The sequence below is a fragment of the Capra hircus genome, chromosome 14 (assembly GCF_001704415.2).
Source record: "Capra hircus breed San Clemente chromosome 14, ASM170441v1, whole genome shotgun sequence".
Taxonomy (NCBI): domain Eukaryota; kingdom Metazoa; phylum Chordata; class Mammalia; order Artiodactyla; family Bovidae; genus Capra; species Capra hircus.
In genome coordinates this window covers 64,886,229-64,910,007 of record NC_030821.1, presented here as the reverse complement: position 1 = coordinate 64,910,007, position 23,779 = coordinate 64,886,229, and positions in this window count along the sequence as shown.

Sequence of the window (23,779 nt, the reverse complement as noted above, 5' to 3'; positions counted from 1 at the left end):
AAACCATCCTGTGGTGAGCAGAGTGGACTCATTTGTGAGTATCTGGCTTCTAATCATGGGCCCACCGTGAGCCGTGTCTGAGCTGGGCTCTGTGATTGCACAGATGCCTGAAGAATGTTTTGTGATTTTTTTTTTGTTGTTGTTGTTGGGAAAAGAAAGACTTCCTCTTTCCTCCGGGGCAGAGAAATTAATAGGGGAAAGTCTGAGAGAAGCTCTTCTTTCTACATCAAGAATGAAAGGGAGATTTTGTTTGAACAGGCTTCAAGCAAGATTCGGTGTTAACTCATCACTTGGCTGGATAGCTGGGCTTTGTGGCTTCCAAGCTCTATTAAAACTTCCCAGCTCACTCCTCCTGGCAGTCTGTCTTCTTCTGAAAGCCCCGATGTTTGACACTGGACAGTGGGAACAGAGCTCAAAGGGAAGATACCCAGAGCACGGGTTCCTCAGATCTGTGCCTCCAGCCAGAGCCTAATCACCATCCTGCAGGGTGATACCTGCTTCCTCTAGCTGCCAGGTGGGCAGGGAACTTTGTGCTGCTGGTACCTATGTGCCCACAGGCTGTCTGCTTCCTTGTCATTGTTAGGGATGTAAGGCTGAATTTCTTCAGTGTGGTTTGGAAAACCAAATGCATCTAGGCCACTGCCTTTCACTTCTTCGCTGGTGAAAAGATTCCAAATCCTCTTTCTGTGGGACCCCCAGCCCTGTGCCTGGGTTTCCTCCCTGATCCCGCCATGTCTTTATGCCCCAGTGTTCCTCAGTGTCCCTCCTCTGCTTCTGTAATGGGCCCTGGCCACTTAGCCTCACTCGTTATACACTCCAGGGAACATGGGAGCATGGAGAGGGGGTGGGTTCTTTTGTTTCTGTTTACTTCCTAGGTATGAATTGCACTTGACAACACATTTTCTCCCAGCAACGCACTTTTAACACTTCTGAGAGCAAATAGCTACAAACTGGACATCCCTGGGTGCTCCAAACGAAGGGTACAAAAACCAAGTTGCAGTAGCAGTGGGGAGAGTACTGCTCTCTGGCTCTGTTTCCCTTGGTTAAGTGGAGGCTCCAGGTCCCCTGAGAATTGCCTCTACTCTCTGGGGAGCTGGTGGTGGCTCCTGTGTGGTCAGAGGTTAGGACCCTTTGCCACGATGGCCATGTCACCAGCCCTTTTCCTGGTCTCCTGCTCTGGTTTGGGCTTTGGATTCCTGCAATGATGTCTCTAGCTTCGGTTTCTCAGAGAATAAGTTGCTTCACCACTGAGGCCACTGCTGGACCAGCGTAAGCCTCTCAGCCTGCAGAGGCTCTAAGGGCTTAGATGAAGTGCAGAAGCCTTGGCACAGTCCCAGAGGCGTGGGGAGACTTCCACCTAATCCTTGCATCCCTCCCGATCTCTTCTGTCTCATGGAGGAGCAGCTTCGTATTATGACTTGGTGAGATTAATTGTGGAAATAGCCTTCTGTGTCTTTTAGCCTCTCCCTAAGGTCTTCTGTAAGTTCCTGGGGGTCCAGTGGGAGCCCAACCCAGAGAAGGCTCCTGGGTAGCCTCAGAGTCTCCCCTGGCCCTGGGTGGGGCATTGATATCGGGCCATGTCGCCCACCTGGTTTCCTTGCTGCAGATGGCGAACCCCTTTCCAGGAGGTCTCTGCGGTCCTTCACAAAAGGATGGCTGCTCTACACCGCCCCCCCCACCCCCAGCCTCCATCCTGCAGGCATATCCAGGCCCCATGAGAAGAGAACCTTCGCTCAGCCTAAGGCTCCTGTCTCCTACCCAGCTCTTTTTTAGTTCCTATGTGAAATGACCTCCAAGCTCCACCACCCCCTTGCCCATTCCTAGAATGATAATGATCGATAATCCGGATGCTCGATTCACTCTCTTGCTGTGATGCCACACAACACACCTGACAACTAGTGTGTCTCCAAGACCAGTGTATTAGATAAGGAGATGAAGACCCAGATAAATTAAACAATTTGCCTCCTATTATGTAGCCCAAATGTTGCAGAGCTGGGATTTGAATGCTTCTTTTATTTAATCTGAAAGCCCAAATCCTTGGGCCACACATACAGTTACTGAGTTAGGGAAAGCACATACAATTTAGGATTTGATGTGCGTGCATGCTCAGTCACTCGTTCCTATCCAACTCTTTGTGACTCCATGGACTGTAGCCCTCCAGGCTCCTCCATGGAATTTTCCAGGCAAGAATACTGCAGTGGGTTGCCATTTCATCCTCCAAGGGATCTTCCCAACCCAGGGATCAAACCTGCCTCTCTTGTGTCACCTGCATTGAAGGTGGATTCTTTACCACTGAGCCACTGGGGAAGGTCCTAGGCTTTGATAGATTTCATTAAGTTGCACTGTTACAATACACAAAATTGTAATTTTTCTTTTATTTGTCTTCTATTCTTTGGACTATAGATAGGTGATGGGCCTTATGAATTTTTAAATCCTCAGAGAGAGGCAGAAGGCCTGGTACACAATAGGTGCTCAGAAAACAGGTGCTGAATCAGTGTTACTAAGGGTCTTTTGTGAGCCAGATGCACTCTGAATTTAATTATGAGTGGGAAATCAGTCTGGGAGGGAGGCTTGGGAGTCCAGGTGGAAGCTGTCAGACTAAAGGCAGTACAGGGGATGAGGTGAGGAACGGGGTTGCGGGGCTTGGGGCTGCCCCGTGGGGAGCTTTGATATTCAATAATCCAGGCTTTGATTTCCATGTGTGAGGTTCAATTGCTGCCTTTGTGTACAGATTCATTAGAAGGAGGGGAAGCTTTTTCAAATGGGTTTTCTAGTGAATTCAGCACGGTGGGGATAGAAGTTAAGCCTATGGTTCCGGCTCCCTTTCCTGGACAAATTTCAGAGGAGATTCATGCAGGAGTTGGGGTTGCTGGAGCGGAAACCTGCCTGCGATTACTAGTGCCAGTCTGGAAAGGGGAAAAATTTGAGCTGGCAAGCACTGGGAGCCCCAGGGCGGGGGACAGGGAGGGCTCTTTGCTTTGATTTCCTTCCAGATCTTACCAGGGTCTTCCGTGGACATGAGCCTAGTGACAGCAGGACTGTGGGGTGCGGTGGGGAGGAAAATGCTTAGAAAAGCATCTGTGGCTGTTGGTAACCTGGCCGAACTGTCAAAAGGAAATTGGGAAAGTTAAGCTATTGCTTCTACTGTTTGGTGACAATGTAAAATTGTAAATTATCTTCAACACAGAAAATGAAAAGAAAGACAAATTATGAGTCTCACGGTATGGAGACAGATGCCACATATTTAAGCAACCCTGTTTCTTATACCCTTTATATTGCCTGTTCTCTACCCCTCTGCTCTGGGCCTGCCCGCAGCATCTTAGCCATGCTATACCAATAACTACAGGGCTTTGCAGGTAGTGCAGTGGTAAAGAATCTGTCTGCCAATGCAGGAGACACGGGTTCAATCCCTGGGTCAGGAAGATCCCCTGGTGAAGGAAATGGCAACTCACTCCTATATTCTTGCCTAAAGAATCCCATGCACAGAGGAGCCTGGTGGGCTACAGTCCATTGGGTTGTGAAGAGTCGGACACGATTTAGTGACCGAGCTACAATAGCCAACAACTGCAAGGATTTAAAGAGGGAGGTTGTTGCCTTGTTATTTGCTGAACAAGTTGGTCCCCTGCACATTTATGACTCTTCAAGTACATTATGTGGATCCATAAAACTGAGGCTCATCAGACCCCTGGCCCTTCATATTTGGCTGCCATGAGGTTAATTTATCATTGTACATAACCAAAGCGAATCTCACTGGGGAGCTTAATTCATTCAGTATCACTTACCACACTGAACAACTACAGAGGATAATGGCAGGAACATTTGAAGGAGATTCAAGTCATACATGTGTTGCTAATTAGCTGTGGGACTTTGAACAATAAATATATCACGCAGGATATTTCTCCATATTAAAAGTCAGAGTGTTGAGGAAGCACACAGAGAGGAAAGGTGAAAGGGTGATGAACATCTGACTTTTTCTAAGTTATGCTCACCTCTTGAATCTTAGTTATATCCAGAAGTGGAGAATATGAACCTACCCTTGAATTGGCTCTGATAAAGTTAAAGATGATCCAGAGAGGTGTTTATTGTCTCCAGAAATGAAGAGAAGCCTCAGCTCTGAAGATTTTAAGTTTGCACATCCTTTCATAAGGCAAGTGTCTGAGGAAGGTGTCTGCCTTGTGGATTGGATTATGATGAAATGCACAGTTATCTGAGTGGCTAAGATGTGTGCATTCAGCTTAAGGTCATTTCAAGGTTGAGATAGGCTGTCATCATAGGATGTTACGAAATAGGATGTCATATGAGTAGAAATTGGTACCCTCATACACCCTCATTGGCTGGTGGAAATTGGTACAATTCTTGTGGAGAGCAATCTGGTTTCACATCTAGAGGTCATCAAAGTGCTCATAGCCACTGACTCACACTCACTTCTGGGAGTTTATCTCAAGACAATAATCAAAAAAGAAAAATTATTCATGAAGGTATCATGAGAGGATTGTTTTCAAATGGTGAAAAATTGGAACTGTATAAACCAGAAGTTGGTGAACTTAAAGGGTTGGATGGTAATTTTTTTTTATTTTTATGAGCCATGTAGTATCTGCCTCTCATGCTCAACTTTTCCTTGAACAAAGTTATGAATATATGGATGTTACTGGGTTCCAGTAAATATTTGTGGAAACTTGAATTCAAATTTCATGTAATTTCTACAAGTCATGAAATATTGTTCTTTTGTTTCCCTTTTCAACATTTAAATACATTAAAAACATTTTAGCTTGCTGCTCTTGTTCAGTCACTAAGCTGTGTCTGACTCTTTGCAACCCCATGGACTGCAGCATGCCAGGCTCCTCTGTCCTCCACTATCTCCTGAACTTTGCTCAGATTCATGTCCATTGAGTCAGTGATGCTATCTAATCATCTCATCCTTTGCCACGTCCATCTCGTTTTGCCTTCAATGTTTCCCAGTGTCCGGGTCTTTTCCAGTGAGTTGGCTCTTCACATCAGGTGGTCAAAGTATTGGGCCTTCAGCTTGAGCAACATTCCTTCCAATGAATATTGAGGGTTGACTTCCTTTAAGATTGACTGGTTTGATCTCCTTGCAGTCCAAGGGACTCTCAAGAGTCTTTTCCAGCACCACATTCAAAAGCATCAGTTCTTCAGTGCTCAGTCTTCTTTGTGATCCAACTCTCACATCCGTACATAACTACTGGAAAAACCATAGCTTTGACTGTATGAACATTTGTGGGCAAAGTGATTTCTCTGCTTTTTAATACACTGTCTAAGTTTATCACAGCTTTCCTTCTAAGGAGCAAGTGTCTTTTAATTTCATGGCTGCAGTCACCATCTGCAGTGATTTTGGAGCCCCCCAAAATAAAATCTGTCACTGCTTCTACTTTTTCCTTTTCTGTTTGCCAAGAAGTGATGGGACTGGATGCCATGAGCTTAGTTTTTTTAATGTTGAGTTTCAAGCCAACTTTTTCACTTTCCTCTTTCACCCCCATCAAGAGGCTCTCTAGTTCCTCTTCACTTTCTGCCATTAGAATGGTATCATCTGCATATCTGAAGTTACTGGTATTTCTCCTGGAAATCTTGATTCTTGCCTGTGGTTAACCCAGCTCCCATTTTGCATGATATACTCTGCATAGAATTTACATAAGCAAGGTGACAATATTCAGCCTCATTGTACTCCTTTTTCAACTTTGAGCCAGTCAGTTGTTCCATGTCTAGTTCTAACTTTTGCTTCTTGACCTGCATACAGGTTTCTCAGGAGACAGGTAAGGTGGTCCGGTATTCTTGTCTCTTTAATAATTTTCCACAGTTTGTTGTGATCCACAGTCAAAGGCTCTAGCATAGTCACTGAAACAGAAGTAGATGTTTTTCAGGAATTCCCTTGCTTTCTCCATGATCCAATGAATGTTGGCAATTTGATCTCTTAGCTGGTGGGCCTTATAAAAAGAGAGATGGTTGAAATTTGACTCATGTGTTGCAGTTTACTGAGCTTTGAACTAGACAAGAGGAGACTAGTTTACTAAACTGCTGTATAGCCAAATAGCCGATAAAATGACAATTGAGGGAACCATACAATTATGTTATATTTATAATATGTAAAAAATGCAGGGTGTGAAATGATAAATACACCCTAGACTAGAAGAAATGAAAGCAGTGATAGGAAGAAAAGAACCTAAATCCATTTTTCTCTCTATCAGATTTTCTTTAAGATTTTTGTGTTGTCTTTATTTTCTACTTTAGGAATTCTGATTAGGCGTTTGTTGGATGTTCTTCTTCTGTTCTCCATGCACACCTTTCCCAATTCTGTAGTTCATCGTCCCCAGTTCTGCTGCTTCTTGTTTTGCATTCTAAGTAATTTCCTTATGTATGTATTTTCACTTTATTCACCTTTCATTGCAGTTTTTTAAGTTGAGTGGCAATTCACATAGCATAAACATAATCATTTTAACATGAAAAATTCAGTGGTATTTAATACATTCTTAACACTGCGCATCCATTACCTCGGTCTAGTTCCACAATATTTTCACCTCCCAAGAAAAACCCTGTAACTGTTAAGCAATTATTCCCCATTTCCTGCCTCCTCTGGTACCCAGCAACCACCACTCTGCAGTTTGCCTCTGAAGTGTTAATCTTATGGATTTATCTATTCTGCATATTTTGTATAAATGAAACATAGAACATAAGGCCTTTTGTGTCTGACTTCTTTTAACATAATGTTTTCAGTCTTCATCCATGTTGTAGCATGTATCAGTACTTCCTTCCTTTTTTATGGCCAATTAATATTCCAGTGTGTGCATATATACCACATTTTGCTTGTTGTTCATCCACTACTGGCCTATCCATTGAATTCTTTAATTTCTGGAATTTTTATTTGTAGCTCATAAACCTGCCTGTTAATTTTGATATTTTCTTTTTCCTTTACCATTCATATATTAAGTATATAAGAACCAAGGGCTCATTATGGGCCAGTAATCTTCCAGTCACTAAAAGATTACAATATCTAAAGTATATACAACAATATAAAAAACGTACAAAATTTTTTGACCTCAAGGAGTCCAACTTTTGTTTCCATACAGAATTGAGACGTATCTATTTTATATTCTGTGAATAGTAATTCTATTTTCTGCAGCCTTTGAGGGTTCAGCTCAGTTCAGTCGCTCAGTCGTGTCCGACTCTTTGCGACCCCGTGAATCACAGCATACCAGGCCTCCCTGTCCATCACCAACTCCCGGAGTTCACGCAAGTGGGTAGGTCTAATTCTGGAGCTTCCCAGGTGGCACTAGTGGCAAAGAACACACCTGCCAGTGCAGGAGACATAAGCGAGCTGGGTTTGATTGTTCAGCCCCTGGGTTGGGAAGATCCCCTGGAGGAGGGCATGACAACCCACCCCAGTGTTCTTGCCTGGAGAATCCCGTGGACAGAGGAGCCTGGTGGGCTGCAGTCCACAGGGTCACAAAGAGTTGGACACGACTGAGCGACTCAGCACACATGCATGCAGATCTAATTTTGCAGGTGATTAATACTGTCGATTCTGTCACATATGACTTTTACTCTCATGGTTTCATTTTTATTTCTATCTTTGACTATAAGCTCATATATCTTAGGGCTTGTTCTGTAGGAATTCTCTGAGAACTATGCTTATAGTGAATCTATCTTAAGCTATTGTAGGCAACAAGGGATGGGGAGATGCCCTCAGAAGAAATCCAAAATTTGGTGTTTATTTATCTCTTTAAACAATTTTAAATTTTATATTGTAGTATAGTTGCTTAACAATATTGTGATGTAACACAATTACAAAGTGTAACAAAATTATAAAACCACCCTTTTAAGAAAGGATGCTTTCAAATATTTTTCTAGGACTTTAAGATGTTTCATTTTGAGAGGAATATTTCTATATGTTTAGTCTACAATATCTCTGAAAACCAAAAGTTCCATTGTGTTTATATTTTAAAATAAAGTTCATGGGGGGCATATTCCTTAACCTCAAGCATAGGAGAAAAAATACTTTGATTTAATGAGTTGGTTTTCCACGTCGGACTCAGCTCTTGGAGCCCCACAGAGGCCAGGATAAGTTTCTCTGGGCAGAGTCTGTCCTGGCTCCATCCAGTGTTGATGAATGGAAAGGTGCAGACGTTCTCTGTCCTGGCTTCATCCAGGGCTGTTGACCAAATGGGAAGGAGTAGACATTCATGGGTTTCCCAGGTAAAGCTAGTGGTAAAGAACCCACTTGTCAATGCAGGAGAGGTAAGAGACATGAGTTCGATCCCTGGGTCAGGAAGATCCCCCGGAGAAGGAAACGGCAATCCACTACAGTACTCTTGCCTGGAGAATCCCATGATGAGAGGAGCCTGGTGGGCTACAGTCCATGGGGTCACAAAGAATCGGACATGACTGAGTAACTGAGCACACACAGTCTTAGGCAGTTAAAGAGCTCGGTTGACATTGAAGAAGAAAATGGGTTTTGGCTTTCATTTTCTTTTTCAGTTCGAAATCCAGGGGCTTTTCATAGAATAGATTTATTCTGAAAATGGCTGCTTGATATTATAATAATAAAAACATCACCATCAAGGTTTAACATGATTGCAAGGCTTATGCTGTGAAAAGGGCTTTATATTCATGATCTCACTTAATTCTTGCAACAGTTTAATACATAAAATTCAGAGAGATTGAATTCTTTTCACAAGATCCATAACTTATAAGTAGTAGCTTATGGATTCACTGCTTGGGGATCAAGCTACTATACTGATCTCTCTTCATGAGTTGACATCATTGACAGATAAAGGAGGTTCTGAGTAAATGCAGCTCCAGCTCAAAGTCATGGGCCAACATAGTTCTTGGCGGCTCTTTCCAGCTCTCTAGTAATTTCATGCATTTAACATTCATCAATCATTTATTAAGTACCAGTGACACAACAAGACTTATGACCTAGTTTTTGCTTTACATGTAAAATTACATAAGTTTTTGTTTATATAAAAATGCCACACTAAGAGTTAAATTTGATAATAGAGTTAGGCATTAATCATGCAGTGGCCACACGTTGAGTGTTCAAGGCAAACCCACGAAGATGAAGAGACTCATGAGCTGGAAGGGCATGTGCAAAGGCATGGAGATGCCCAACAGCCCTGCCCATTTGTTGAGCTGAAAGTATTTGGGCATAGCTGGAGCACAGGTACATGTAAATAGTGCTGGGTAAGGAAGATGGACAGCCATGTAGACTTAGAATATGCAGATCTTGCATGCTTGGCTAAGGTGGTTGCTATTGTAAGGTCAGTTACTGTTGCCACATATCAGTTGCATGACAACCACCACCCAACCTCAGCAGCATACAACATGAACTGCTTACATGTTTGGGGTTCTTGGCTAAGTGGCTCCTGTTGATACTGACTGGGTTCATTCTCATGTCTCAGGATCGGCTGGGTGTCAGCCTATCCAGGAGTCCTCCACTGGGATGACTGGAGGGACTCAATACTGTTCTGTGTCTTCCATCCCCTAGTGGGCCGGTCCAAGCGTGATTTCATGGGAATCCCGGGGCCCAGCAGGGAGAGAGCCCAATCACTCATGTACTTATTCAGCCTCTGTCTGTGCCACGTTTGTTAGTATACTATTGGCCAAAGTTAGTTACAAGGCTCACTGGGCTTCATGGAGTGGGAAAGTAAACTGTACCTCTTTGGTGGGAAAATATCACCAAGTGATATGGCGAAGGATGTGACTATACGGAGGGGCAAAGAATTGGGGTCTTGGATACAATCAGTTTATTGCAGAGCACTTGCCTTAGAGCTGTCAGGGGGTGATTGTCATAATACTGATGCCTGAGTCCTATAATGTCTGAGCCCAAGTAAAAAAAAAATGCAGATGCTGAATCATAATGAGAAGGGTCTTGCTTGCACCCAAGGGGGGGAAAAATATATATATATATATTTTTTTACAAGCTTGCTGATCTACTGAGAAGCATGAGTACTGCTGCTGTACACTTTTAAATGAGAGACATAACTGAATTTGCTTTTAGAACAGTCACTGTAGCTCCACTGTGAATAATACATTGAGTAGAGTTGTGGGGGCGGGATGGAAGGCAAGAAGGCCAGTTACAAGCCGTTACCATAGGTTAGTGGGCTTTCCAGGTGGCGCGGTTGGTAAAGAATCCGCCTGCCCATACAGAGGATGCAAGAGATGTGGGTTCATTCCGTGGATCAGGAAGATCCCCTGGAGGAGGAGATGGCAACCCACTCCAGTATTCTTGCCTGGAAAATTTCATGGACAGAGGAGCCTGGTGGGCTATAATCCATGGGGTTGCCCAGAGTCAGACATGACTGTGCAACTAAGTGCACAGGGTTTCCTCCATCAGCAGCGGTGGGTCAGGGGATAAATGTTAACCCTACCTGCAAAGCAGCCCCCCAGGCTCTTGACCTGCCCATAGGATGCAAGACACAAGAGAGGCCGAACACAGGCCTCTTTACAATAGTTTATAATTAAAAATATATCTTAGATCTTCTTTTTAAAAAAGTCTAAGAGAGTGGGAGGCAGCAGGGTAGCCTTTGAGTCTCTAGCCAAACACCTAATCACATCCAGGTCTTCTATTGAAATGTTCTCTGTTCTTCCTGTACCACTGATTTCCTGGTTACTAGGTTTTCTTGGAGGTTCTAGGCAGAGTCTAGTTTGGTGGAGGATGGGAGAGGGTGCTGGAGAGAAAAACGAACTACTTGACCCAGCCCTCACATTATGTGACAAAGAGCCTTAGTTTAGACTTGTGATAGCCTTTCCATATGAGCTCATGCAGGCAGTCATATTGACAGGCATGAAAGAAGAAGGATCCTTCTGTAACTTTAAATCCACCACCTCTCCAGCAATTCTTCATTTTTTAATATCCTGGGATCTTATAAATATGGCAATATCTGGGGACTGCTTTGATTTCCAGTAGAGCCTGGCTTTGGATGGTTATGCTTTGGCGCCTTCTAGGTCCCATTCATCTAACTCGGATCTACATGGTTAATGGGGCCTGGCCACTTTGGGCAGGCGGGGGAGGCAAATCTGTGCCTAATCCCAGGCCATAGATCTTTAAGTGAAATTTCCCATCATCCTTGCTTGGCTAGGTCTTGAACCGAAACATTCATTATGCAGCAGAACAAAGAAAAGCCCTGGGGAAGTGTGGGGGAGGGGTTCTCCCCTAGAGCCACAGAACTGTGTTGGGAGGAGGCTTCTGGAAGTAACTGCCGGCCATTGCTGACAGGAGAGGCGGTGGCTGCCGGAGGAGGGGAGGCACCCCAGGCGGTCGCTGTGCCATCTGTTGGGAACAGTGCACTTCTTATGACCCAAGTCCTGGAAGTGTTGCAAGCAGGCAGGCTGATTAATTATTTCCCTAAGGTCTCCCTAAAACAGGGGAGAGAAACTGATGCTTGGTGGGCGTGAAAGAAAGGCCCAAACTTTCAACTAGTAGGGAATTTGTTTCCTGGCCTAACTGCAGCCACATGTGAAGGTATAGAAAACATATGTGCCTCTGATAAAAGATCACATTTAAAAGGGAAGACTAGAATGAAACCAGCACAACAGCATCCTGTTTCTCATCAAACACCAAGCTCCACGTTTGCAGGCTCTCTGTGTTCCTAGTTTAGAAGCGTTTCCAACAGGGCTGGGCTTGATTTTCACTTGTGACTTTGGTGTGTTTCTATTACCTACTGTCCCTTTCTCATGAAAGCGGTCATTTATCATAGTGGTTCCCAAGCCTGCTACCCTCTTTGGTCCACTGAGTCAGAATCCATGGAAGTAACCACCAGACGCTGGACTTTTTAATAAGCTCTTCTGGCTGATACCCATGCAGTGGGCCTTGAACGTCTTTGTGAACTGAGACAAGGACAACTACAGGTTTAGAGTGAAGATGCACTAAAAAAGGACTGTGTTATGTTGCTGGTAACAAAGACTGTCTCATGGAATTTTGTTTTTCTGACATATAAGCAAAGAATAGGATAGGGAAGAGAACAGGTGATGGTAGATAGAAGATAGAAGATAGGCATTCATAAGCGCTGAGGGTTGTCATGGGAGCAATAAACGCCCCAAGAGCAGTAAGTCTTTGAAATAATAAACCAACAGTAGATGCCCATCTCTTTTAATGGAATTATTGTCTCTTTAGTCTCTTAAGCTAGAAACGTTGGAGATACTGCAACTCCTCCTTTGATCCTCTTTTCTCCTTCCATTTCGAGTGATCACCAACTCTTGTTCATGGATTGTATTAGTCACAACTGGTTCTTCCTCCTCCCTTGTTAATACCAGCAGTTTGCTTGGGAATAAAGAAGCAATGTGCTCTGCTGGACTATTGCAATAGATTCTTTGTTGGTCTTTGGCCAACACACTCTCTCCTTTCATTCATCTTCTACTATACCTTGGGAATGATTGTCCTCAAGAAAATTCTAATAAAATTATTTTTCTGCCTAGGAAAAAATTACATTTCTTCCCCTTTTGCAAACAGGATAAAATGCAAACTCCTTAGAATGGTTCTCAGTTTGGCCCTGAACTTCTTCTCCAAAATCATCTCTGTGTTGAAATTAAAGATGGTGGCAAATTCTTCAAAGTTTCTCCTACAGACAGGCGGGATTGGTGTGCCTTGCCCTTGTGTGTGGGTGGGCTTTGTGACAGTTTTTACTGGTATAATATGGTAGAGGTGATGCTTTGCCTGTTTTTTGGCCCAGGCCTTAAGAAAACATCCGTTTCCATTTCCTGTCTCTTAGAATCTCTCCCCCGTACCTCCACCTCTGCACCAGGGAGCTCGGAGACACTATGTGAGAAGTCCAACTACCCTGGGAGGCTAGGTGTAGATGCTTGTTGATAGTCTCAGTTACGCCCAGCTTTTTAATCCACTCTTGCCAAAGTGCCAGACATATGAGTGAAACCATTTCGACTCTACAGACCAGACCATCCACCAGCTGTGTATCGGTGAGTGACCACAATTGATGGCATTTGAAGCATAGGAAGTCCCCAGCTGAGCCCCTTTTCCCTGCCTGAAACACATTTTCCTATCAGACTCCTCTGTCCATGGGATATCCCAGGCAAGAACACTGGAGTGGGTTGCCATCCCCTTCTCAAGGGGATCTTCCTGACCCAGGGATTGAACCCATGTCTCCTGCACTGGCAGCCAGATCCGTTACTAATGAGGCATTGGGAAAGCCTGGGTGAGCACGCGGTAAATGTCTGTTGAATGAAAGGGCGACTCAATAAACATAGACATGACAAGCATTTTTGTCTCTATATTTTTGAAGGTTCAGTCATGCCTTACTGGCTTTATCCAGTGAGAACCAAGCATGAAATAGATCCATAAATGATTGGCTCTTCTTGTCTTCTTAAAAATGTTTATTTATTTGGCTGTGTCGGGTCTTAGTTGTGGCGTGTGGGATTCAGTCCCCTGACCAGGGATTGAACATAGGCCTTTTGCGTTGGGAGCCACTGGACCACAGGGAAGTCTGCCTCTCATCTGTTGTGAAACCTTGAGGCTTTGGCAGCATGGAGTAGACTGGCCTGACAGTATGTTGGAAAATGACAGCCTAGTGCTCCTGGTACAGGAGACTGGTGCATAGAAGCCGGTGTACTGACTTTCTCTGAGATTTAAAGAAGCCACAGTATATAATGGAAAGAGCTTTGGCTTGGGAGAAGGGATCGTTGCCAGGCACAGCCTCAGTTCTGTCACTGAGGGATTTGGCCAAGTTCCTTTATCTCCGTGGGCCCTCATTTTCTTTTGTGAAATGGAGCCTTGGGCCAGATCATGTGTCGCTTATCTCCCAGTCCTGACATTCTGTAAATCAGGCACGAACCTGGACTGTTTCCCTGGTGTTATGTAGGCGGGATGGCTGAATCCCTCATCTCTGCCTCTTCATCCCCAGCTTCTGCTGACTCCCTATCCCTTTGTGCTTTGGTGGCAGTCAGGGATCATCTGCTTTAGAGGATCTTTCCAGGGTAGATGCTTCTGTGTGGATGCAGGTCACCTCTGTAGACCAGGGCTGCCCCTGTTCATGGACAGATTTCCTTGAGAGTTGATTTGAGGAGCTCTAGAAAGATCTTTCCTGGATTCCTCAGCCTCTTCTGAGAAGTACCTCCACACTGGCTTGCCAAGGGTCTCAAATGCTTGTTTGAATTTTCCCTTTAAGGCCCCAAAGGCTCTCAGTTCAAGTGCAAACATAATTAAACCATGAGGTAGCTATTACAACCTTATTTGAATGAGCTTATCACATCAAGTCCCTAAATCTGATTTCTCTAGAGCTTTTATATCTGTTATCCCAGCTAAATCTGCACAATAATTCCCTCTAAAGATGTGTAAATTTAATGTGTGGGGTGGGGATGGGGTGGGAAATCCAGTTTTCTGATCCCTAATCCTATCATGTGTGTGTTAGTTTCCCAGTCCTGTCCAACTCTGTGTGACCCCATGGACTGTAGCCCACCAGGCTCCTCTGTCCATGGGATTCTCCAGGCAAGAGTACTAGAGTGGTTTGCCATTCTCTTTACCAGGGGATCTTCTCAATGCAGGGATCGAACTTGGATCTCCTGCATTGCAGGCAGATTCTTTACCATCTGAGCCACCAGGGCCCTCAATCCTATTATATTCTTTCTAAAATATCACTGCTTTTAGAAGCAGAGTTGTAAGGAAATGATAGTAAGGAAAGGTACATTTTGAGGGAAAGAAAAAAAAAAAGAAAGAGGAAGAATTATTCCCTCCTCAAATCAGCAGACTGACTCCAAAGCTTAGGGAATTGCTCAGAATAACAGCAAGCAGAACTAGCATGACGGCGCTGTCTGCTGACCAGGGAGTCATAAAGAGACTTTCAGTTCAGTTCTGTTCAGTTGCTCAGTTGTGTTCGAATCTTTGTGACCCCGTGGACTGCAGCACGCCAGGCTTCCCTGTCCATCAACTCCAACTCCCGGAGCTTGCTCGAACTCATATCTGTTGAGTCAGTGTTGCCATCCAGCCATCTCATCCTCTGTCGCCCCCTTCTCTTCCTGCCTTCAATCTTTCCCAGCATCAGGTCTTTTCCAATGAGTCAATTCTTCGTATCAGGTGGCCAGAGTATTGGAGCTTCAGCTTAGCAATAGTCCTTCCAATAAATATTCAGGGTTAACTTCCTTTAAGATTGACTGGTTGGATCTCCTTGCAGTTTGGGAACTCGTAAGAATCTTCTCCAACACAGTTCAAAAGCATCAATTCTTTGGTGCTCAACTTTTTTTATGGTCCAGCTCTCACATCCATACATGACTACTGGAAAAACCATAGGAACTTTTGTTGGCAAAGTAATGTCTCTGCTTTTTAATATGCTGTCTAGGTTGGTCATAGCTCTTCTTCCAAGGAGCAAGCGTCTTTTAATTTCAAGGCTGCAGTCACCATCTGAAGTGATTTTGGAGCCCAAGAAGTAAATCTCTCACTCTTTCCATTGTTTCCCCATCTATTTGCCATGAAGTGATTAGACTGGATGCCGTGATCTTTATTTTTTGAATGTTGACTTTTAAATCGGCTTTTTCACTCTCCTCTTTTACTTTCATCAAGAGGCTGTTTAGTTCCTCTTCACTTTCTGCCATAAGGGTGGTGTCATCTGCATAATCTGAAGTTATTGATATTTCTCCTGGAAATCTTGATTCCAGCTTGTGCTTCATCCAGCCTGGTATTTCACTTGATATACTCTGCATATAAGTTAAATAAGCAGGGTGACAATATACAACCTTGACATACTCCTTTCCCGATTTGGAACCAGTCTGTTGTTCCAATGTCCAGTTCTAACTGTTGCTTCTTGACCTGCATACAGATTTCTCAGGAGGCAAGTCAGGTGGTCTGTATTCCCATCTCTTGAAGAATTTAAGAAAAATTAATGGGGGAATCTAGAAGTCCTGCTTTACCAACTGGTATCATGGACTGGACATTAAATAAGACTATTTGGACTTGATCCCTCCTGGCAGGGTGACCTTAAGGAGATCATTTAGCTTCTCAGAGCCAAGTTTCCCCAAGTGGAAAAGAGGGATCATAATACTTACCTTGTAGAATTTTCTTAAAAATTTATTTTATCAATATATTGCAAGTATAGTTGATTAACAATGTTGTGTTAGTTTTAAGTATGCAACAAAGTGATTCAGTGATATGTATACATGTATCTGTTCTTTTAAAAATTCTTTTCCCATTTAGGTTGTTACAGAATATTGAGCAGAGTTCCCTGTGCTCTACAGTAGGTCCTTGTTGGTTGTGTGTGTGCTCATCATGTTTGACTCTTTGCGACCTCATGGACTATAGCCCACCAGGATCCTCTGTCCATGGGATTTTCCTGGCAAGAATGCTGGAGTGGGTTTCCATTTCCTTCTAATCTTCCCAACTCAGGGATCAAACCCACTTCTCTGGCATCTCCTGCATTGCCAGGAGGATTCTTTACCATTGAACCAGTGGGGAACCCCTCCTTATTGGTTATCCACTTTAAATTTAGCAGTATGTACATGGTGATCCCAAACTCCCATTCTATCCCTCCCCCAACCTCTGAGAGTTATTGTAAAAATGGAGAAAGTGGTATGCAAGTACTTGGAAATCAGTGCCTTCTACTACTAATAATATCAGTATTATTGCATCACAGGTACAATTCCTGATAGACAAGAACTGCTAGGCTGAATCACAGTCAGTGAGATGGTTTATTTCCTAAGGACAAGCTGCTTAATTTGTGGGATCATCTAATCTGTAGGGATACCTTATTTCACTAAAATTTGGGTCTCATCCTTGCAATGGTACATTCTTGGTATCCAGTAATGTCGTCTACTTCGTTTCATAGTGTATTGATAATGAGAGCTGTTATTCATTGAAGGCTTATATATTAATAAGTGATCACTGCCAACAACATGCTGGGAAATGCATGTGTCTCATTTCTCCAGGGAGGAATGAAGACTGAAGATTTATCTGGCCTATGTCAACACCTCAACTGTATTACTCTATATCTCTTTCCTCTCTGTCTTTGAACTTGCTTTTCCCTGGCCTGGAACACTCCTTCCTCTATCCCTGTCCACTTTGCTGGGCTGTCTCTGTTCATCCTTCAAGTTTCAGGGGAAGAGGCACTTTTTCTGGGATGTGGTCCTGGAGTATGACTTTCTCAACTCTTCCCATGAACTTCTCTCATCTGGATGCTCATCATATCACATGCTCATTACCCTTTCCTTGTTTTCTCCACGAGACTGTAGGGCTTCCCATGTCAGTAAACTATATTCCTTGCACTTGGATCTATTGTTGTCGTTGTTCAGTGATTCAGTCGTGTCTGACACTTTGCGACCCCATGGACTTCAGCACTCCAGGCTTCCCTGTCCTTCACTGTCTTCCTGGGGCTTGCTCAAGTTTATGTCCACTGAGTCAGTGATGCTTAAGGCCTGGAAACATTTGTTGAATGAATGAGGATGTCAACTTGTCCCAAGAAAAATTAGTGTCAACGTATAAGAAATATGGGCTTCCCTGATGGCTCTGCGGGTAAATCTGTCTGCAAAGAAGGAGACACAGGAGATGTGAGTTTGATCTCTGGGTTGGGAAGATCTCCTGGAGAAGGAAATGACAACCCACTCCAGTATTCTTGCCTGGAGAATCCTATGGACAGAGGAGCCTAGTGGGCTACAGTCCACAGAGTCACAAAGGGTCGGACAGGACTGAATGACTAGGCGTGCATGCCCGCATAATAAACACAATAGAGTGACAGGGAAGAATACACATTCAAATACAGCCAAGCTAGGAAGTTCCAAAGAATAGCAGGAAGAGATAAGAAAGCCTTCTTCAGTGATCAATGCAAAGAAATAGAGGAAAACAACAGAATGGGAAAGACTAGAGATCTCTTCAAGAAAATTAGAGATACCAAGGGAGCATTTCATGCAAAGATGGGCTCGATAAAGGACAGAAATGGTCTGGACCTAACAGAAGCAGAAGATATCAAGAAGAAGTGGCAAGAATACATGGAAGAACTGTACAAAAAAGATCTTCACGACCCAGATAATCATGATGATGTGATCACTCATCTAGAGCCAGACATCTTGGAATGTGAAGTCAAGTGGGCCTTAGAAAGCATCACTACGAACAAAGCTAGTGGAGGTGATGGAATTCCAGTGGAGCTGTTTCAAATCCTGAAAGATGATGCTGTGAAAGTGCTGCACTCAATATGCAAGCAAATTTGGGAAACTCAGCAGTGGCCACAGGACTGGAAAAGGTCAGTTTTCATTCCAATCCCAAAGAAAGTAAATGCAAAAGAATGCTCAAACTACCGCACAATTGCACTCAGCTCACATGCTAGTAAAGTAATGCTCAAAATTCTCCAAGCCAGGCTTCAGCTATACGTGAACCGTGAACTTCCTGATGTTCAAGCTGGTTTTAGAAAAGGCAGAGGAACCAGAGATCAAATTGCCAACATCCGCTGGATCATAGAAAAAGCAAGAGAGTTCCAGAAAAACATCTATTTCTGCTTTATTGACTATGCCAAAGCTTTTGACTGTGTGGATCACAATAAACTGTGGAAAATTCTGAAAGAGATGGGAATACCAGACCACCTAACCTGCCTCTTGAGAACTCTGTGTGCAGGTCAGGAAGCAACAGTTAGAACTGGACATGGAACAACAGACTGGTTCCAAATAGGAAAGGGAGTACGTCACGGCTGTATATTGTCACCTTGCTTATTTAACTTCTATGCAGAGTACATCATGAGAAACACTGGACTGGAAGAAACACAAGCTGGAATCAAGATTGCCGGGAGATCAATAACCTCAGATATGCAGATGACACCACCTTTATGGCAGAAAGTGAAGAGGAGCTAAAAAGCCTCTTGATGAAAGTGAAAGAGGAGAGTGAAAAAGTTGAAAGCTCAACATTCAGAAAACGAAGATCATGGCATCTGGTCCCATCACTTCATGGGAAATAGATGGGGAAACAGTGGAAATAGTGTCAGACTTTATTTTTTGGGGTTCCAAAATCACTGCAGATGGTGACTGCAGCCATGAAATTAAAAGATGCTTACTCCTTGGAAGAAAAGTTATGACCAACCTAGATAGCATATTCAAAAGCAGAGACATTACTTTGCCGACTAAGGTCCGTCTAGTCAAGGCTATGGTTTTCCCAGTGGTCATGTATGGATGTGATAATTGGACTGTGAAGAAGGCTGAGCGCCAAAGAATTGATCCTTTTGAACTGTGGTGTTGGAGAAGACTCTTGAGAGTCCCTTGGACTGCAAGGAGATCCAACCAGTCCATTCTGAAGGAGATTAGCCCTGGGATTTCTTTGGAAGGAATGATGCTAAAGCTGAAACTCCAGTACTTTGGCCACCTAATGTGAAGAGTTGACTCATTGGAAAAGACTCTGATGCTGGGAGGGATTGGGGGCAGGAGGAGAAGGGGACGACCGAGGATGAGATGGCTGGATGGCATCACTGACTCGATGGACGTGAGTCTGAGTGAACTCCGGGAAATGGTGATGGACAGGGATGCCTGGCTTGCTGCTATTCATGGGGTCACAAAGAGTCGGACATGACTGAGCGACTGAACTGAACTGAGGAAAGCAAATGTTTAGGATTGAGCACGGTAGGATAGTCTCTGGGAGGAAGTTCCCAGGCAGGTGCCTCAAGACAGAAACAAGTTTAGCCTTTCTAGGAAACAAGAAGGCTGGCAAAGGTCGCTGGGTAGTGGTGGGCAAGTGGGAGAGACGGGGACCTGAGACCAGGAAGGACCACTGGGGTTAGATCAAGGAGGGCCTTGTAAGTAAGGAAAAGTAGATTGTCTTCTAGGTCTGATGAGGATCTCTTGGGTGTGGAGGGGACGGAGGGTGGAAGAAGGAACAGGATGAGTTAATGGTGGAAAAATATGAGATTTTTATTTCCAGCAACACAAATAAAATAGATAATGTCTAAAGTGGATAATTCCAGAAATAGCAGTGTGTTCGATCCCTGGGTTAGGAAGAACCCCTGGAGAAGGGAATGGCAGCTCACTCCAGTCTTGGGATATACCTGGGGGAAAATAACTTGGCATTGCGTCTGGCCCTGCTTCATGTGGTGTATTTATGTAGCTTGAAGTCACTTCAGTGCATGGATTGGTTTTCACTGGCTCTCCTGTAGCTGAGAAGGTTTCCGGGAATATTCCTACCCAACTGGGTTGACTGACTTGCCAGGTGTCCTGACACAAAAGTCAGGGACTGAGGTAGTCTCATAATTAAACTTGTCCTAGGGATCCGGCATGGAAAGTGTGTAAGCAAACTTAAAAGCTTGAAATCTTATATCTCATACATAAAACACACTTCAGAGAGATGTGCTCAGACTTCACCACAATACTAAAATTGGCACAATATTACCAATATTGAATTGCAAGACTGAAAGGAGCTTTTTGAATCTATCAACTAAAATGTAATTTTCAATCAGCATGCTCAGTTCAGTTCAGTTCAGTCGCTCAGTCATGTCTGACTCTTTGCGACCCCATGAATCACAGCACGCCAGGCCTCCCTGTCCATCACCAACTCCTGGAGTTCACTCAAACTCACGTCCATCGAGTCGGTGATGCCATCCAGCCATCTCATCCTCGGTCGTCCCCTTCTCCTCCTGCCCCCAATCCCTCCCAGCATCAGAGTCTTTTCCAATAAGTCAACTCTTCGCATGAGGTGGCCAAAGTACTGGAGTTTCAGCTTTAACATCATTCCTTCCAAAGAAACGGCAGGGCTGATCTCCTTCAGAATGGCCTGGTTGGATCAGCATGCTAGAGGAATATTGAATGATCTTTGTTTTCACTGTATGCATGCATGCCTGCTCAGTTGCTTCAGTCGTGTCCTACTCTTTGTGATCCCATGGACTGTAGCCTGCAGTCTCCTCTGTCCATGGGATTTCCCAGGCAAGAATATTGGAGTGAGCTGCCTTGCCCTCATCTAGGGAATCTTCCCAACTCAGGGATTGAAACTGCATCTCCTGTGTCTCCTTCATGAGCAGGCGGATTCTTTACCCACAGAGCCACAGGGAAAACCCATGTATCCCCTGCATAAGTTATATAAAATAGAAGTGATCAAAACTAAAAAAACCTGGGAAAAAACTATTGTAGTTGCATGCCAGGCAATTAATTGAGGACAGCATACTTTCTTTTTGATGGGTTTTGTGAAGTTTATAGTATTAGTTTTTTTAAAAAACTTACTCTTTATTGTAATTTCATTTCTCACACAAATTAAAGTTTTACTTTCCTGCCTGATTTTGTATAATGAATTTGCATTCTCTTTCTTAAACAGGCTCCCTAACTTCCATAAGCTTCAGGTCTACAAAACCTGATCTGCCCCTAATTGAGAACAACCATTCATTTTTCCTGTGTAGGGATTAGACAGATGCGTAGCTGCTGTGTAAGGAGCTGACTGTTGAATGTTGAGGAGGAAGCAGGGTGTGTGTGGGGGAACCTAGGAATACCTATTCTAGGTCTTAAAAGCATAGGCTGGAGATGTTATGTTTACAGTTGAGGTGAAACTCACATAATAGAAAATCAGTGATTTTCAAGTACCAGCGTAGTGGCATTCAGTATACATTTACAATGTTATGCAGCTACCACCATCACTATCTATTTCCAAAACATTGTCATCACTCCAAAGGAGACCCATATCCATTAAGCAGGCACTCCTCATTCCCAAGCCCCTTCACAGTCCCTGGCAACCTCCAATCTGCATTTTATTTCTATGGATTTACATATTCTGGGTATTTCATTAAATGTAATCATTCAATATGCGACCTTTTGTGTGTGGCTTCTTTCACTTAGCATAATGTTTTCAAGCTTTTATCCACACTGTAACATTATCAGCATCAAATTCCTTTTAAATGACATACATATTGGAGCATGTATACATGTTTGTATGTGTGTGTGTGTGCACGCGTGCACATGTATGTATATTTCAGTAGATCTCATTTGGAAACCATTGTCCAATTCAGTTTAGTTTAAAACTTGTATTGAGTTCCTATCATGTGAGCTAGGCTCTGGTCTATTTTCTTTATAACCAAGGTTTTTGGATGGGCAAGAATGAACCCAAGGGCTCTTGCTTACTCTGCCAAACCCTGTGAACCCTAACACCATGAGCTCAACTCACTCTAGCCCTCCATATGATTTCCCAGGGACTTCTGTTATTCTTTTCATCAGTATTTAAGGGGAGTGCAGGGGAAGGTGTAGGCTAGGAGAGGATGTAAAATGTACATCGCAATAACTACCCAGGGTTGAGCTGACATATGAAAAGAAACATGAATTTCATGAATGCATCTGGAATTCCCTCTGACTGTCTGCTAGGATATCTCTCTGTGGGAGGGATGGAGGAGGGGTTCAGGTGGGCAGTCATACAGCAGGGCTCTTCTTGTGTTAACCTTTATGACCTTTGCATATGAGCTTGGGATTTAAGACAGTGAATGATACGTGAATGTGTAGTACTCTGGACTGAATGTTTGTGCTCCCCTCAAATTCGTATGTTGAAGTCCTAATCCCCAGTGTGATGGTATCAGGAGGTGGGGCCTTTGGAAATTGATGAGAGTTAGATGAGTTCATAAGGATGGTGCCCTCATGATGTGATTAATGTTCTTATTAAAAGAGAAAGAGACACCAGAGTTTCCTTTCTGCCACATGAACATACAGCAAGAAGATGGCCATCTGTAAGCCAGGAAGAGGGTTTTCACCAAGAATTATTAGCTTGGCCTAAATATTTGTTTAGGTTTTTCTGTACCTGAATGTCATGGAAAAACCCAGATGAAATTTTTGGCCAGCCCAATACATGTGTGGCGCCTTGATTGTGAACTTCCTGGCCTCCAGAATTGGGAGAAATAAATGTCTGTTGTTTAAGCCACCTGGACTAAGGTATTTTGTTGTAGCAACTTGAGCTAGGACATATAGTGAGCAAGGAATTGTATCTATTGATTGGTAGCATTCTCATTTATTCTTGAACTTTCTGTCCATTTGCTTTTTCCTCGAGTGCCAGTGGGGTGGGAGACACCTCTGAAGATGGGTGAGCCCACGGAAATCAGAACCCAGTGTGAACTATGACCTTCCAGGGTCTTCTCGCCTCTGCCTTTGCCAGTTGGTTTTTCATGGCAGAGAAATGGCTAATCTGCTGACTGGCAAGCCCCTGTGTGTTGAACTGCCTTGGTGAGCTGAGTCCTCTGTTTGGCACCAACACTGCTTTGTTTGTTTAAGCCTCACAATCACTCCAAGATCATTATCACTTCTGTCAACCACAAATTGGCACTTGCCACGGGTGCTTGCGGTCTACCCCTACAAGGACTAAATCATGCGCTGCTGCAGTGGCTGACCTTCAACACCCCCTGAAGGAGTTCAGGGTGGAGAGGAGAAATGAAGCACTCTGCGCTCTGGGAAAACTGACAGGACAGGTCCTCAGATAGTTAGAAATTTTCAGGAGTTGATTTTATGAGCCCATTCTTATATCTCCTCCTATCTAGAAAGGCACTAAAATCCTTCATGGTGATGATTATTTCTTGTGACTACCAGAAGCTTCACGAGACTAGCAGACTTTCAACAAAATATGCGCTTGCTTGCACGTACTCCCCCTTTACCAAAATCACATATATACTGTCCATCCCCTCTACCTCTTTGGAACAGTTTCTCAGAGCTATCTGAGGTACTGTGTCCCTGACTACAGTCTTCATATTGCTGCAAATAAAACTTAACCTACAATTCTTACATCGTGCATTTTTTAAAAGTCGGCACCTCAATTAAAGACAAGGAAATCAAGACTTGGTAAAGTAAATGAATTTCTAAGAACACACAATTAGTAAGCAACAGAGCTGGAATTCAGGCCCAAAGGCAG